Source organism: Mauremys reevesii, linkage group 2, assembly GCF_016161935.1.
Source record: "Mauremys reevesii isolate NIE-2019 linkage group 2, ASM1616193v1, whole genome shotgun sequence".
Taxonomy (NCBI): domain Eukaryota; kingdom Metazoa; phylum Chordata; order Testudines; family Geoemydidae; genus Mauremys; species Mauremys reevesii.
The window spans coordinates 45,313,485-45,329,222 of NC_052624.1; the positions used below are offsets into that span (position 1 = coordinate 45,313,485).

The window sequence follows — 15,738 nt, forward strand, 5'->3', positions numbered from 1 at the left end:
TGTACCTGTCATGCTGCCTGGAGTGTCTTGTGACCATGAGTGTCTACTTCAGGGTAGACACCCCAAACTGGTGGTATGTTCTATAATTAGATTTCACAAACCCAGTACTAAATGTGAGCTCCCAAAGTACTACAGTAGTCTTATAATACAGTCAGGGACAGTCCCTTTAGACAGGCAAGCTGGACTGTGATAAACGGTCACACCAAAAATCTCACACATTCCAGGTTACTCCCAGTCCCAAGAGACCAGTCTCTCACCCAGATCAGGTTGCATCCTAGATCTCACACCAAAGACAATGCTGGTATCCAATTCTATAGTAAACTAACTAAAGGTTTATTAGTTAAGAAAAGAAATGAGTTATTGAGATGTTAAAGCAGGTAAAATATATATACAGGTAAATCAAGGTCCATAATTCCAAATGGTGGCAGTGATGTGGTAATCTGCCAGTTTCCCAAAAGTCTCTCGAGGCTGCCTGGAATCTTCTCACTTTTTATTCTGTCCTGTTAGAATCCAAACAGTCCAGAGATGAAGAATCTTTTCCTGAATCCATATTTACAACTTTTTTTGTCTCAAAAAAACAAACCGACAGGGTTAGTATCCACGTGGGCTCTTTCTTTGATTGGCAGAGAGAGAGGGGATCACATTTAGAGGCTTTGGTCTCCGATCATCCGGCAGAATGACCATGTGCTTCCAAATATGCAGGAATTAGTCTTTTCTTGTTAAAGTTCTTCATTTGCATTACCTAAGGCTTCTTTCTTGTTTGATGGGTTATTTTTGTTACAATATACATGTTTGCTATTACATTATAGCAGGATACAGATAAGTAGAAACAATGCATGTAACATCCCGTTAGTTTTCATGAAGTTTAAACACCACATACATTCTTGTACATTTAACAATCACTTGGATCTGTACTTATACAAGTGAATTGGCTTGGTTTCCAGCTGAGAGTCTGACAGTTCTCAGCTGACACCTTTGGCATAAGGTGACACCGGATCTGCCAGTATCGCACATCCTGTTATGCCAAGAGCGGTAGGAACTGCTGGCATAGGAGGTGGAGCTGCCCTCACCAGACTTAGATCAGTGGAGAATTCCTCTGTCATCTCCAGCCACTCTAAGTCCACTTCACACTAGTTATGCAATATGGCCTGGTTTCAGTTGTTTCAATTATTAATATTACTTGAAAAAACTAAAATAATTGACATACTCAGAAAGAACCTCTTGCAGTAGCCAACTTTTATTTCTGCATCCTTATCTCTTCATGTCTCTTCTTTTTCTCCTCTTCCAAGTGGAGGACAAAGTAAGTGGGACTTGTATTTGTTTAGATCATTTTAAAATTTTGCTGAAATACTTGAACTTATTTTTGTGTTCAGCTGACTCAACGAGAATGTGTTTAAGATGTTTGAATTGCTTATATTTTTCTATTCCTTTCCAACAAGCAAAGCTCTGAGTCGATGTATTCCTTTCTTTAAATGCTAAAATCAATAAATAAAATGTAGAAATTACCTCCAGGATGCTTAGTTCAGTTTGGCAATCAATACATTGTTGTTTTGTTTGATCTGAAGCCAATTGCATTGATTTCCTACCCACAAATGTAAGCTGCCCCATTTATTTTAGAAGAGTGTTTAGTCGGCCATAACTTGGGTTTTGACATTAGAGTAAGCAAGTTTGTCCAAACCCACCACTCTCCCCCCCTTAAGTTACCAGCATTTTATTATGAAACTTTCAGTGGTCCAAAAAGCAGTGTGAACACCCTGAGTCTCATTTGCTCTTTCCAATAAATAAACACAAAATTATGTAAATTAGCATATGGGAATAGATTTATTTATTTGGGGGGGGCAATTTTTTTGTTATTAGGCTAAAGGGACTAAAGAGAAGACGTGTGCCTTAAAACCTGTCCAGGGAAATTTGAGTAGATTCTTGTTCCATTCTTGTGGATTTCAGTGTTATGAGGAGAAAATGGGACACTTTTTTTTTTTTTTTTTAACAGTGACTAGATCCAGTTAGTGAAGAAAGCATTTGGATGCCATCTACTCAATGATTTTCTGACAATATTGTTTCCAATCTTTTGCTGAGCCACTCAGCTTTGCCTTGATTGTGGATGACTCTCATTTAGAGACTTCATTTCTGTATGTCAGGGGATGTGGCAATTTGCTGTGTATGATGTGCTGTGACTTTGGATGTTGGCAGTTTTACCAGGAAGCTTTCCAAGTAATGACAGAACTTTACGCCTCTTTTCTCAAGCTCAATACTACTTTGATAAATATCTTGTGAATAAACAAGGTTAAGAAGAACGACCAAAGTGTATTACTGTCAACTGTTAGCTTTGGTCCTGACTGAAGTGGAGGAAGCTTTGGTGGCAGAGATGTTGGGGATATTGAGGGAGATCAGCAGATCTAAGAAAGTCCTGTGGGACTACTTTCTTGATCAGAAGCGCAAAGGTTTCCATCTGGAAATAAGTTTTTCTTAGTGACAGATTTAGAACAGAAATCTACAATACTGGGCACCTCATTTAGTAGCTGTGAAGAATCTGGAGGAGAAATAACTTTTCTCTCTTTGAATGAACAGCAGGGATGACAATCTATAGGAAAAGTTTCCATATGGATAAGAGGAAGGATGGGGGAAGTTCAACGAAAGGTGCTTTTAATTTTTTTTTCTCTAGTGTCCATCTTTCAGTGACACCTGGAGGTGAAAACATTGTTAGGCTTTTCACTGCAAGAACAAAGTCTTGGGCTGGCAAATGTGTTTACTGTCTGTCTGAGAAGCCTCCACAAGAGGGTGTTGGTCAACTAGTTAGTATTTACTAGAGAAGTATGTGCTGCTTCCAGTTGAATTAAAAAGATGATGGTTCAGGTGAATCTGCCTAGCCTGAAAATTCCTGTTGTATCAAATAAGAACGTAATTCCTCCGTGACTTCCTGAAGAATGTATATTGCAGCATTTTCTTGAGTTCTGGTAAATCTTTCAGACATTTTACTAGGGCATCTCCAAGCAAATCAATACCATAAAAGGGAATTTCAGTGAGATTGCCAGTGTGTTGCATAAGAAAGAGGTGACCAAAAATGTTTTAACATCACGAGCAGTATTGCACGGAAAGGGTAAGACCATCTTGCGCGCGCTCTCTCTCTCTCTCTCTCTCACACACACACCCACCCACCCACACCTCTCTCTCTCTCTCTCTCTCTCTCGATTCCTTTTCCCGCTCCCTTGGTGACCACCTCTTCTGGGGCTTATATGAGTGGAGGTTCGGAAGAGTCTGTGCAGACTGATGTTCAAACCATGGTGTGTGTCTCAGACTGATGGGGATCAGGAACTTGTTGGAGCGTGAGCAGTGCTGGCTAAGGTGTTATGCAGAGAACTATATCTAGGATAGAACAAATCTTGTGAGTTTCCTGGCTGAATTTGGAATAATTTTTGAGACATGCTGTTAATGCATCTTTTCTCATTAGGGAGTAGTCATGATGAGTTCAATATATTTTCCAGTGATTTGGGAACAGGAAATATTTATTTTCTTTTTTCTTTTCTTTTTTTAATTTTTGGGATTTGGTTGAGACAAGTGTTCTGTAATGTGTAAAGTGGTTCAGGTCACCTGTGTTGTTACCATGTAAATGGTGACCTGAGTATTGTATCCTGAAGTTTTAGAGGAGGAAAGACAAAATGTCTCCCCTCTTCAGACATCTTGTCCCATTTCCAGGGTTGGCGATTTCCCATGGAAAAACTAGTTTAGGATACGGCACTGATATATATTGGCTTAAACCCGATTTTAAACCAGGAATCTGGGAAAAATAATTGAATCAGTGTCCAGCAGGTTCAGCAAGTATAGAATGTATCCAAAGTTTGAAAAGATTATCCATTCAAAACTGAGGAACAGGTTTGGTCTATTCACTGCATCAAAGTTGGTCTTCTGCTACAGAATGCTACATGGCCAAATGGACATGGATTGGCAGTCTGAAACTGCATACTTCTGATTGCTTCATGATTCAGGCCTACAACTCTGCATTCTTATCACATTCACATAGTCAAATATTTTTGACTTTCATTTATATAATATTGAAAACTGAAATGGGTCATGACATGTAACTTACTTAAGAAAATACCAAACCAAAATACATACAGACATTCTGATGTTCAGTACTATAATTACATACATTAGTATTACACCACTACGTTTTACTTTTTATTCATTCAACTCTAAATCTCTGAATCTACTGCTTTATGCAACCCCAAATTGAATATGTAACTAAAATTAAGTGTATTGTGCTGTGTAGTCCCAGTTAAGTCCTTTTTTATTTAAAAAAAAAAAATTTCTGGGGCAGAAAAAAAACAGTATTTGACTCTGTAAAAACCACTGCTGGAAAATACCATGCCATTCACTGCTTAACCAAAGATGACCATTCCTTCCTAGACCATCCTTCCTCTCTAAATTTTTGTTATGTACTCCCTGAGCAGGACTGAGAGAAAAAAAGAAAAGTTTCAAGAGGAGCTCTTGGTAGCAGGCATGGTTAGTGACAACTGGCAGGTAAAACCACTCAGTACATGGCCAAAACAACTCTGACATATGAATCTGTTATCTTCGTTAGGTAACTTTGAAACACTGGTGGATTTTTTCTTGTTATATTGAAAAATTCTTGATTTATGTTACTTATTTGATGTTGCACATGCAAAAACTGAAATCTTCAATACATATATTTTTGTATCTTTTTTTTGAATTATGGAGATTTTAACTTTGTTTTAGTGTGGAAATATGTCCAGTTGAAAATTTCCATGCGACTATCCTCCCAGCTTTCTCTTCAGCAGATGACCTCTGTCCCTTTTGCTATATTAGTTGACTTACTTCTTAGAAACTCGGTCTGTCAATACCTAGTTCATATCTATCCACCTTTGAACTGCAAGGCTCAGATCTCTTTTTATTACTAAATAAGTGGCTGTTTTTGGTGAAGAGAACACAAATAAATAGAATCTGTGAACTTGAAAAGACATTTATATTGCCCTAGTTTAAAATCTTATTGTGTTTATAATTTTATGAGATCAAAAAGAACTAATTTCAGTAGGCGTCTGTAAAATAGAGATTTTTACATCATTTCATAGGTTTAAGAGGTAAACAACATATTGGGCATTAGTTTTAGCAGATGCTACATTTGAGAGTGCAGTTAGTTGGATAACGGTGATTCATCAGTATAATCCTTGGATCCTGATGTTCTTTGTAATTAGATGTTTTACTTGGACCAAAACGCCACTTTCACTGTACTTATTAAAGAAAATTTCTGATGATCGTCTCCATCAGTTGATGGTTGGAAATAAGTGGCCATAGAAAAAGAACTCAGATATAATGGTCAGAATATACTGCTGTTGATAACAAAAACTGGATTAATGCTTGTTTGACATTAGTGACAGTAAAGCATAACGTATCACTGACAAAGTGATTCTATGTAGTGTCACAGATCCACAGGTCCAGTGCTCTTGAACAGCTCTGGAACAGTCCCTGCAAGGACCCCGCCTCCTTAAGGTTACACACTTTCACTAGGGTAAGCTACTTTGCTTCATTGCCTCCTGGGACTGAACCTCTGAGCTGTCAGTATCCCTGATTCACACTGTGAGCTCCCTTCAGTGTGTCCACCTGAGTTGGACACTTGGGAGCAGGGTGGAATTGATTTAAATCATGATTTAAATCACTAGTCAGAAAGACTCGATTTAATCATAGATTTCTGCATAAAAGTGCATTCTTGTTGGTTGTTATAACCTTTACACACACACTTTTTTTACACCTCAGAGATAGATGTAGGTTTCATTTTTAGAAGGTACACACTATACATTTTTAAAGTGATTTATTTTGAAAACTTTTCAAATTAGTTTTACAGCTGTATCAGAAAACGAATGATTTTTTTAATTATTTCATTTACCAAAGGTAATTGAAGCAGATATTTATGAAGTCATTGCGAGGTGAACTATCTCCAATTCAACAAGTTAATCATTAATATTTGGAGGATTTTCTTGCCATGCTGTATTACTACAGGAACATCACCAGACAGACATTTAAATTATTTTATTTAACTAAACAACAACGTTATGTATTCTGGATTTTTTTTCTTCACCAGGAAACATATAATTTTTAACAAAACAAGCATATGAATTTAGTTAAACATTTAAGTTTTTTAAAATCAAGTTTGTTTTTGTTAAAGTTGTTTTTAACTAAAATAGTTAAATTATAATTTTTGTTTTTAAAAAATATATATTTATCATCTATGTCAGCCAAGTCAACATGAGAAACTTAAAATATTGACTTCTGCAGCTAACTCCGTTGTCTTCACCTTCATTTTCCTGTTGGTTCAGAATCTGGAAAAGAAAAACAAACTTTCCTGCTTTTTCAGGTCCCAAACGATTTCTCAGTTTGGAATGAATTAGTCCAAAGGAAGAAAATACTCTTTCTATACTAGCAGAAGAAGCTACTGCTCTTAAAAGTGAGATTATTACTTCAACAGTCTCTGAATCCAAGTGCTTAAGTGACTTCCACCAGTTCACTGGTGTGACTTTCTTTAAAACATCATGAGCAAACATATGTCTCTTGAATGGTTCACCCTTAGCTCTGAAGTTTATTATAGTTGGCATTATGGAGGAATGATTGCTGGATGTCCATATCATAGCCAGCTCCTCTTCTTCAGCAGTTAAGGTCTGACCCTAGTACCAAGTATTGAGAATATTTGCAAGAAAACGAGCTGGAGATAGTGCTTGTCCCATTCATTTTTTTAATGCTTGTAATTTAACTCTGTCATTGCATATTTCTCTTTTTAAGATCTCACTCAGTTCCTTCCAAATTTCAACAGCATCAGCAATAAAACAGCTATTTTCCCTGCATTTTGTGCAAGGCTACAGAAATAGGCTTCAGGGTGTCCAAGATTTCTCTTAAGCCCAAAGTTGAGAACTTTGGCTGTGACAGTACCATATATTTTTTTTCATGATTTTGTTCACAAATTGTCATCCGATTAGGCCAGTTCTTGATATAGTGCTCAAAACAGTCCACTACTGAGTCCATTGCACGTCTTGTGGGAGAGTTAGCTTGGTTCCTGCCATTTTTTTCAGAGCAGCTGCTGCTGCAAAGTGGTTGTTATGGAAGTATTTTGCAATTTTAACATTAGCTTTTATTTCTGGAACACTGAAGTCTTTGACTAGAAGGTGCATCAAATGAGCACTGCAACCGTATGTTATTAGCTTGGGACTCTCTTCTAAATAATTTCTTCTCATCTTGGATACATTTGAAGCATTGTCTGCGACCAAGCTGCGTACTAGACATTTGAAATTTTTTTCACAGTTTGTTATAGCTTTTACTGCTGCTACTTGTAAGTATTCTGCTGTGTGTGCATTTCCTGATGTATCAATTGTTTCTGTAAGGAAGACATTCCCTTCTGTTGTCACAAAAGCACATACAACAGGATCATTGTGGATATTGCTCCACCCATCAAGACTCAGGTTAACAATTTTACCCTCTAGACCTTTTGTACACTGCTCAATTTCTCTTTCATATACTTTATCCAGCAATTTGCCTTTGACATCTGCTCTTTTGGGTGGACTGTATCCTGGTCTTAATGACTGAACCATGTTAATGAAGTGTGGGTTATTTTCCAGTACATGCATCCAATGAAGTGGGCTGTAGCCCACGAAAGCTTATGCTCACATACATTTGTTAGTCTCTAAGGTGCCACAAGTACTCCTGTTTTTTGGGGGTTTTTTTGTTTGTTTTTTACAGAAAGGAGAGTTTGTTGCATAAACAAACTGGGCAATTTTTTCATCAATTACCTCTTTTTGTAATCTGCTAGTTTTTATCACAAACTTTTCTGTGGTTGTTTCTGGATGATGGAGATGGTTTTTTTTTCTTTTTGCTACAGGTGCTAAACTGTGGCTATGTGACATACATGATGTGACTGAAATGTTATCATTGGCAGATAACTGAAACTATAGAAAATGATGGTGATCTTGAAGGTGGATAGTCTTCAGAATCCTGTATGTTGAGGATGGATTCTCCTAAACAAAATAAGTCAATGCAGTTATTTAATTATTATTACCGTACTGCTCATTTAGTATTACTCATTTCATTCACTGACACTCAGTACTACTTTAAAGGTGAAATTGTAAAACGAAGATCTGTCTCTTTCAGCTATTTATTTTTTATCACAACTGCATCTAAAATGATAGTACTGTAGAGTAACAACTATATCTTTTGCTCAAACATGAGAATTCAAGAATAATCCAGAAGGAAGACTGGCAGTCCTTATGAAAGAAGTATGAAATAAAAAAGTTTACCAACCTGAAGATCCTGCATGTTCAGACATGTTCCTTTCATCATTTTCAACGCAGCTTCCTCCTGAGAAGGGACACTTCTCATGATCTTGTTTCATTCGGGCAGCCAGGCCTTGTATTTCTTTGCTGCGCTGTTTGCATTTTGCACGCATGCTTGTCTTACCCACAGGTAGAGGAACTTCATTAAAATATTTCCAAACTGGGGGTCTCTTACAGCCTGCTGCCATTATAGGTTTTCCCTTCTAGTGAGAGAATGGTATGGTGGATCTTAAATCAGTGAAGGCTGCACTCTGAAAGACCTCAAGTCTTCTGGAATATGTTGCTCAAACAGTTTCACTTTTTATTTCTACTGCCTGTCCCTCCCTTCTCACATTTATCTCCAGATTTCAATGCTTGTCCAGATCTATTCCTCCCCGAACAATTTTCTATTCATCGAACTTTTTGAAACTTTTGCACTTTTAGAGAGAAGTAAGGGATTGACTCTGTGTACACAAATTTGCAGAGGGAAAACAGGGTTGAGGTCTACTATTTCTCACCTTTACATCTTAATTTATTTATTTTAAAAACATTTTTGCTGTTAATAAGCATGTTATCTCTGGAGACACAAATCCACAGTTTGAGAACTACAAAACTAAGCCTCTCTGATGGTATCTTCTAGACTGAGCACTGAGTCCCATTGGGTAGATAAAAAAATTAACCTAAATAATCTATACAGAAGCCCCTGGAACCGCATAAGATTGGGTCCCTAATCCATGATCTATTGGAACTCATTTACAAAACTTTTCTTAAACATACATGAATATATTGTCTCATACTATAGAATTAGAATTTATAATCCCTATTCCATGATGAGATATCTTTGAGCTATTAATGTATTTTAATTAAAACTATTGTTGCCTGCACAAAGGCCTGAGGCGACAGCAACAGTGGTTCGTTGCCCGGTGTGCTTCGCTCCAATAAACACACCAAAGTGGAGAAGCAAACAAGATTTATTTGAGATCTCAAAGCGGTGCTCGGAGACACAGACACGTCTCAGATCAAGCACACTCCATACAAGCAGCTCTCTCTCTTTATACATAATTTCAGCTAGGCATCTCTATTACCCCCCACTACTCACCCCCCTTCTACCCCCCATACCCACCCAACCCCGTACGTTCCCATATAGCAAGTACATTATAAAGTAGCAATTACACTAAGCAGGTTAAATCATACTTGGCAGAAAACATATTATCTCGTTAGTAACTTTTTCTTGACCGGTTATTTTGTTTCACTCCCTTCAGCCAGGTGCAAACAGGCTTTATAATTGCCTCCTGGTATCAGTGTTGCACTGATAACTAGTTGCCACACATTCCATTCTTGGTTACTGGCTTGTGAGGTCGATTACAGTTTAAACATGGCAGCGGTTCGGGCAAGCAGAGGCCTGATACAGGGAGCCTTCATTGGCACTGTTGTTTTCCACCCTTCTGTTAATACTGGGCCATGCCTGGTGCCACCAACACTATCTTAAAAGCATTTTATAAAAATTTTTTTAAATCATTGATTTTTATCCACCCTGTTGTTCACTCATTTTCTATTCATCTTAATACCTTCTTTTTCTCAGTTAATTTTAATCAAACACTCACTGTGAATGTTGAATAAAGTCAGTGACATCGTACAGCTTTGGCTCACTCCTCTCTTGAAAATCTCAAAGATCATCTCCCATTATAAACACCATCTGATTCCAGTATAATTGTTCCATTACTTAAAGTTTGTACTCCTGCAGTGCTGCAGATCTTTATATATTGAACAGTTCGTAGTAGCAGATTCTGTCAAATTCCTCTTGGAAGACAGTGAAACACAAGTTACTGTTTTCCCTGTTTCAATTGATCTTTCTAATATGAGCTTCAGGTTTACAATGGCATTTACTACCCCCTTTCCACAGTTGAAGCTGTATTGTTCACATATTTTCTTATCAAAATTTCTTTGTATTTGGTCTTGAACAACTTGCAAAAACGTCCAAAAGGCATACAATACTAGCTTGCTTGTTCTGTAGAATCTTTACAATCCATTGTGGTATTCATTTGGGGGATTTGGATACACAGTGAGGTTGTAAAATCTGGCAATTCTCCTTTCTCAAACATATTCTAAATTACCTCTAAAAGGGTTTTCAAGCCTTCATCCCTTATGCTTTTTAACAATTCAGCCAGTATTCCATCACAACCTAGTGCTTTTCCATGCTGATACTTCATTAGTTAGAAAAGTCTTAATATATAACTAGTTAGGTGTCTAAATTTTCAATACTTATTAGAAATACAAAACATTTAGTTAGCAAAATTTGGTAACTTAAAAAATGTAATTTCTGTATACTTGTTTTTTCTCTACATTGAAAAATGAAATAGTATAAACTGGTAGAGCAATACTGATCTAAGGGCCAGATTCTTCAGTCTTTAAGCAATCAATGGACTTCATCAGTAGTCCTTCTAAATCAGAACTAGTGGCCTGATAACATGCATGAATCTAGGGGTACGTCCACACTACCCTCCGGATCCGTGGGTAGCGATCGATGTGTCGGGGATCGATATATCGTGTCTCGTCTAGACACGATAAATCAATCTCCGAACGCACTCCCATCGACTCCGGAACTCCACCAGGGCGAGAGGTGGAAGCAGATTCAACGGGGGAGCCGCGGCCGTCAGTCCTGCGTCATGAGGACGGGAGGTAAGTTGAAATAAGATCCGTCGACTTCAGCTACGCTATTCCCATAGCTGAAGTTGCGTATCTTACATCGACCCCTGCCCCCCCAGTGTAGACCAGGCCTATGAGATCATTCTAATTTGTCTAACGGGGTCATGAGTTTCTGAGGCAATACTATGTTTAACTATTGCATTCCCCTTCTTCTCATACCTGAGCTTAACTCTTTGCTGAAGTGCAGGACAGACTTTTCAAGACTTTTTCAGAAAGTAGTACACAGAGTTAAAACCTCAGGGTTATTGTATGTAAACACCTGAAAAGTAGGTGCTAATTGTTCCCAGTCAACTTCAAAGAGCAGTTACCACAGTTTTAGGGAATGTCTACACTACAAAATTGTTGACCTAAATTATGTCAGTATACAGCTGCTGCAGTAATTAAATCCCTTTTGCTTGTCCATGCAATGCCCCTTATGTCAGCAGTGCGCGTCCTCACCAGGAGTGCTTGCACTGCTTGTACTGTCAGTGTGGGGCATTGTGGGATGGCTTGTGAGAGCAACACAGTGTCTACACTGACACCACATTGACCTTACTACATTGACACTCTGCCTCTTGTGGAGGTGGAGTTATTGATTTGGAGTAATGGGGCACTTACGCAGCGGAAGCGGAATTTTAGTATAGATGCTTACATTGTTAGGTTGATGTAAGCTGCCTTGTATTGACCTGACTCTGTAGTGTAGTGTAGACCTGAGTAAACGTTTAATGTATATGGAAAGCATTATAAATATTATAAAACGTTGTAAATAGTTTAGAGTACTTGAACTACTCTGAACAACTTTTAAATAAATGCTATTAGATAGCAAATCTACTGGTGTTCATCATACAGACTTCCTTGCCTTTGTTGCTATTACATATTTAAATGCAAGTTTTCAACATAACGTTTACATTTGTGTCTCTCTCTCTCTCTCTTTTCTCCTTTTTCCTTTTCTCAGACTTTTCAGAGTTTGCAAGGAATGGTAGCATTTTAGTCCTTTCAAACACTTCAGAACCTTGTCAGCAAACAGTCTGGGATCTTCACAGCTAGCAGCATTCCAGTCCTTGGGTTAAACAGAAATATGTAGCCTGTAACAAGGTACAGGTATTGGGATAGCATATAAAATTTCCATTCACTGAATTTCTATAAGGCAACTATCTCCCCAGAAGGCCAGCTAAGTCAGGTAAGAATGTATAAACTCTTGCCTCATTTAGCTCTGCCCCCGTTCTCTCTCTAATCGCGAAGGAATAGTTAAAACAAGTTCCATAGTTTGTGTAGCCTCTAGAGGTGACAAATGCTCTTCTCCCAGCTCTTCTTCTAAGTCCAAAAAACACACCACAGTGGACCAGTAATTAGCTATATCCATACTGGAACAAATATTTCAAACCAGCCCTCACATCAGACACATCTCCTGGTCTTGCATTGATCAGCCTCTGAGTCCACATGGCTGTTTTTAACTCCTGTATTTATAACCTTTCCCTCCCAAGCTCTGATTGTCTCTGCTCTCAGCTGGTGACTATGTGTGGGACCTGCAAGAAACCTAGCTCACAATGAAACCTTCCCAAACAGTTGCAGAAACAGCTACTCAACATAGAACTAAAATCTGTGTTCTCCCCACTGTTTGGCCCAAAGAAAATCAGACAAAGTGAAATGTTGCAGTATAAAGCATGTGGGTTACATTAGCCATAATATAAGCATAAAAATAAAAATGCTGCTTTAAAAGTCAGACTCGCTGATAGTTTCCATAGATGTAGCTATGATATTAATGATGAGAAAATCTGCCTTGCAGGCAGGATGTAATAAAATACTCTCATGGCTCTGATAATACAAAATGAAATTAAAATTCTTTCATAAACATTTGCATGCCTTGAATTACACAGAGAGAAATAGGCTAATATTGATACTCTTTAATTATTTGTTTTAAAACTTTGAACCATGCACCCCTCCAACTTCAAGCTTCAGACAGTCATGGAATGGCACCAGCAGGGGCTGTGCTTCATGGTGGCGTTGCCCGCCCAAACTGCAAGCCTTGGGCAGGCATGGAGTGGCACTGGCAGAAGCCGCGCTTTGCAGAGGGATAGCTGATAATGGTGATCAGCTCCCCCACTGTGAAGTGCAGCCGCTTCAGCACCACTCTGCGCCTGTCCAAGACTTGCAGTTTGGGGGGGGGGGGGGAACGCTGCCCCCTGCTTCCCCAAACTATGCCCATGTTAAAAAGTAGGGGTGCCTAGCCCCAGGCCCCCCCGCCATTCCGGTGCCATTGCTCGGTGGCTCATTCTATGTTCCTTTTTATTAATTCTTGTGGAAGATCATTGTGGAGGAGACAATAATTAAAACCTGTTGTCTGTTTTCCTTTTTTCTGGTTTTTAACCAACTAATACTTAGTTTTCAGAATCAATCTTTAATAGTTGATGAACCTCTAAAAATACTTCTTACGGATTTGTTTTTATTTTTTTATTGGATATTGGTAAAACTTTCTGATTATAAACCAATATCAGTATTCTCAGTGTGGGAGTTAAGCTATTAGCTTCTGATAAGTGCTTGAAATGTTTGATGCCTCTTCACTGTTCTCTAAAGGGCGATCTATGCTCTCATATTAGAACAATAAAATAATCAAGCTCCATTTCAACCTCCAAGGTCTCTGGCACAGTTTTCATCCGAACAGTGTATATATGAGAACCCACGCTGCCACCTCTTTGTGGATTTGAAATATTGGTATTGCTGCATATGCTGTTAAATTTACAGATTAATTTATATGGGGAAGGTAACTGAGTTCAAGGTGCTGTGGGAATGATAGTTGAGTACTGCTTGATTTTTAGGAAAATTTCTAATTAAGATTTTAATTTTAGCCATAGCAGTGTACAGGCTTCTCTTTACCCACACTTTGCTCCTGTTGTACTCTGTGATTGTGAGGGATCATGGGCCTCAACTCCGTGCTGAGGGTCCCCAAGGAATTCTCAGACCCTGGCTACCACCCAACAGCTCCCCTGAACAAGTGGAGTAGGGGGTTAGTGAAGGTCTAACTCATAAAGCGTTCCCACCCATGAAGCTCCTGATTGGGGGAGACATCCAGCCCCACCAATGGGCTGGGATGCACTACTTAAACCAGCAGAAGGCACAGCAAGTTGTCCGAGCAACTAAGTGAATCCCTGGCTTGCTGCTGATCTGGACCATCTGTACTTGCCCGACTCCTGAGACGTGCCTCCCAGCCTGTTCCTGCTTTCCTTATCCCAGATTCCTATCTGTTCTCAGTTCCTGTTTCACTCCAGGTTCCTGCTCCTACGCTCTACACCTGATGCTGACTCTGGCTTCGACCCGTGACTTGGCTCCTGACTCTGTCTCCCACCCTGATATTTAGCTTGATACCTGGCTATAGCTCTGACCTTGGCTTGGACCTGACTCTAGTTCCAGGCTCCGGACTCTGACCATTAGGCCTGACCAACCATGTCCTGATCCCTCCAGTGATTTCATACCAATCCACTCTCAGAATGTTTACATCAGCTGTGACATCCACCATCGCTCAGACAGACGTAGTGCTTTTAGGAGCCATAGAGGAGTGCAACCATTGACAAGGATGCAGTGTAGACCTACCGCAGTGGTGGCTGATGGTTCTGGTTAACACTGGGGAGTGGAACCATGTTCCTTTGGAGAGGCTATTGCCCCTGAGGATGCTAGCCTCATACTGTCCTTGTGCACTCTCTGAGCATAAGGACCGGAATTATGTTTGACTCTCATTCAGGGGTACAAGATAGATGTAGGGACACAATCTGTCTTGCACTATGTGTGTATTATTGACTAATCAAAGCAGAATTTAAAAAAAAAGGCTTTTTAAAAAACTGCATACTCTATTAGAATATTTGATGTCATTGATCTTGAACTGATGGTGGAAAGCGGTGAAACTGATCATCCAGTTGTGAATTGTTCACCTGAACTAATCTAAATAATCAGGAGTCTTCTTTCAGTAAAGATTTAAACAGAGCAGAACTTTTCAATTGCTCACCTTAAATAACTCTATTTTAGAATTTTACCACTAAAATAAGATTTTGCTAGAAACATTCTTGGTATAAAAATTTCATTTTACCAATGCAAATAGAGCATTTAGGGAGGAAATTTATTCTTTTTGTATACAGTATTCTATATTCTACTGTCTTCATCAGTTATAAAAAGGCTTAAAATGTTTCCACGTGTGGAACTTTTATGGAGTAACACATATTTTCTGACTTGAATTGTACTATTTACATAGTAGTTTGCTGTTGAGATTACTTTTATAATAGCTTCTTGCCACAAAATGCAATGTCTGTTGTTGCATAGATGATGGCTAGGATGCAGTAGTCATTCTTCATACTTTTGGTAGTAGGTCAAGTGAGGCTCTGAGACAAGGTGAATGCGGTAATCTCTTATTGGACCAACTTCTGTTAGTGAAAGAGACAGGCTTCTGAGCTACACAGAGCTCTTTTTCTGGCTATTATTTTAGAAAGCTACAGATAAAAATTGCATAATGTTTTTGACCTTGGATATTTTGTCTCAAACTAAACAAAATTCCATTTGAATTACAAATATGAAATTCTAAGACAGGTACATCTTAGTCACTGTTGAGTGACTGAGTTCTGTTGACTAGCCCTCTGAGGTACTGGAACCTTTTAGGAAGGTGCTGATGATGGTTAATAAGTCATTTGCCATAATAAATTGCCTCCCCTCTGGAAATAAGGGCATGACTTTTTTAACAGAAGGAATTAGTCTGAAACAG

At 38.7% G+C, this 15,738-nt stretch overlaps 1 protein-coding gene across 8 annotated transcripts in view; it reads left to right on the plus strand.

Annotated features, from left to right (window-relative positions):
• ANKIB1 (ankyrin repeat and IBR domain containing 1) overlaps positions 1-15,738 on the plus strand; it is a 160,612-nt gene that overhangs the window by 54,844 nt on the left and 90,030 nt on the right. Inside the window, exon 3 of one of the 8 annotated variants that reach the window (XM_039527125.1) lies at positions 11,950-12,174. The exons of the other annotated variants lie outside the window; for them this stretch is intronic. The gene's annotated coding sequence lies outside the window, so the exon portion shown is untranslated. The remainder of the gene's footprint in view (positions 1-11,949; positions 12,175-15,738) is intronic. 8 annotated transcript variants of the gene reach the window in all.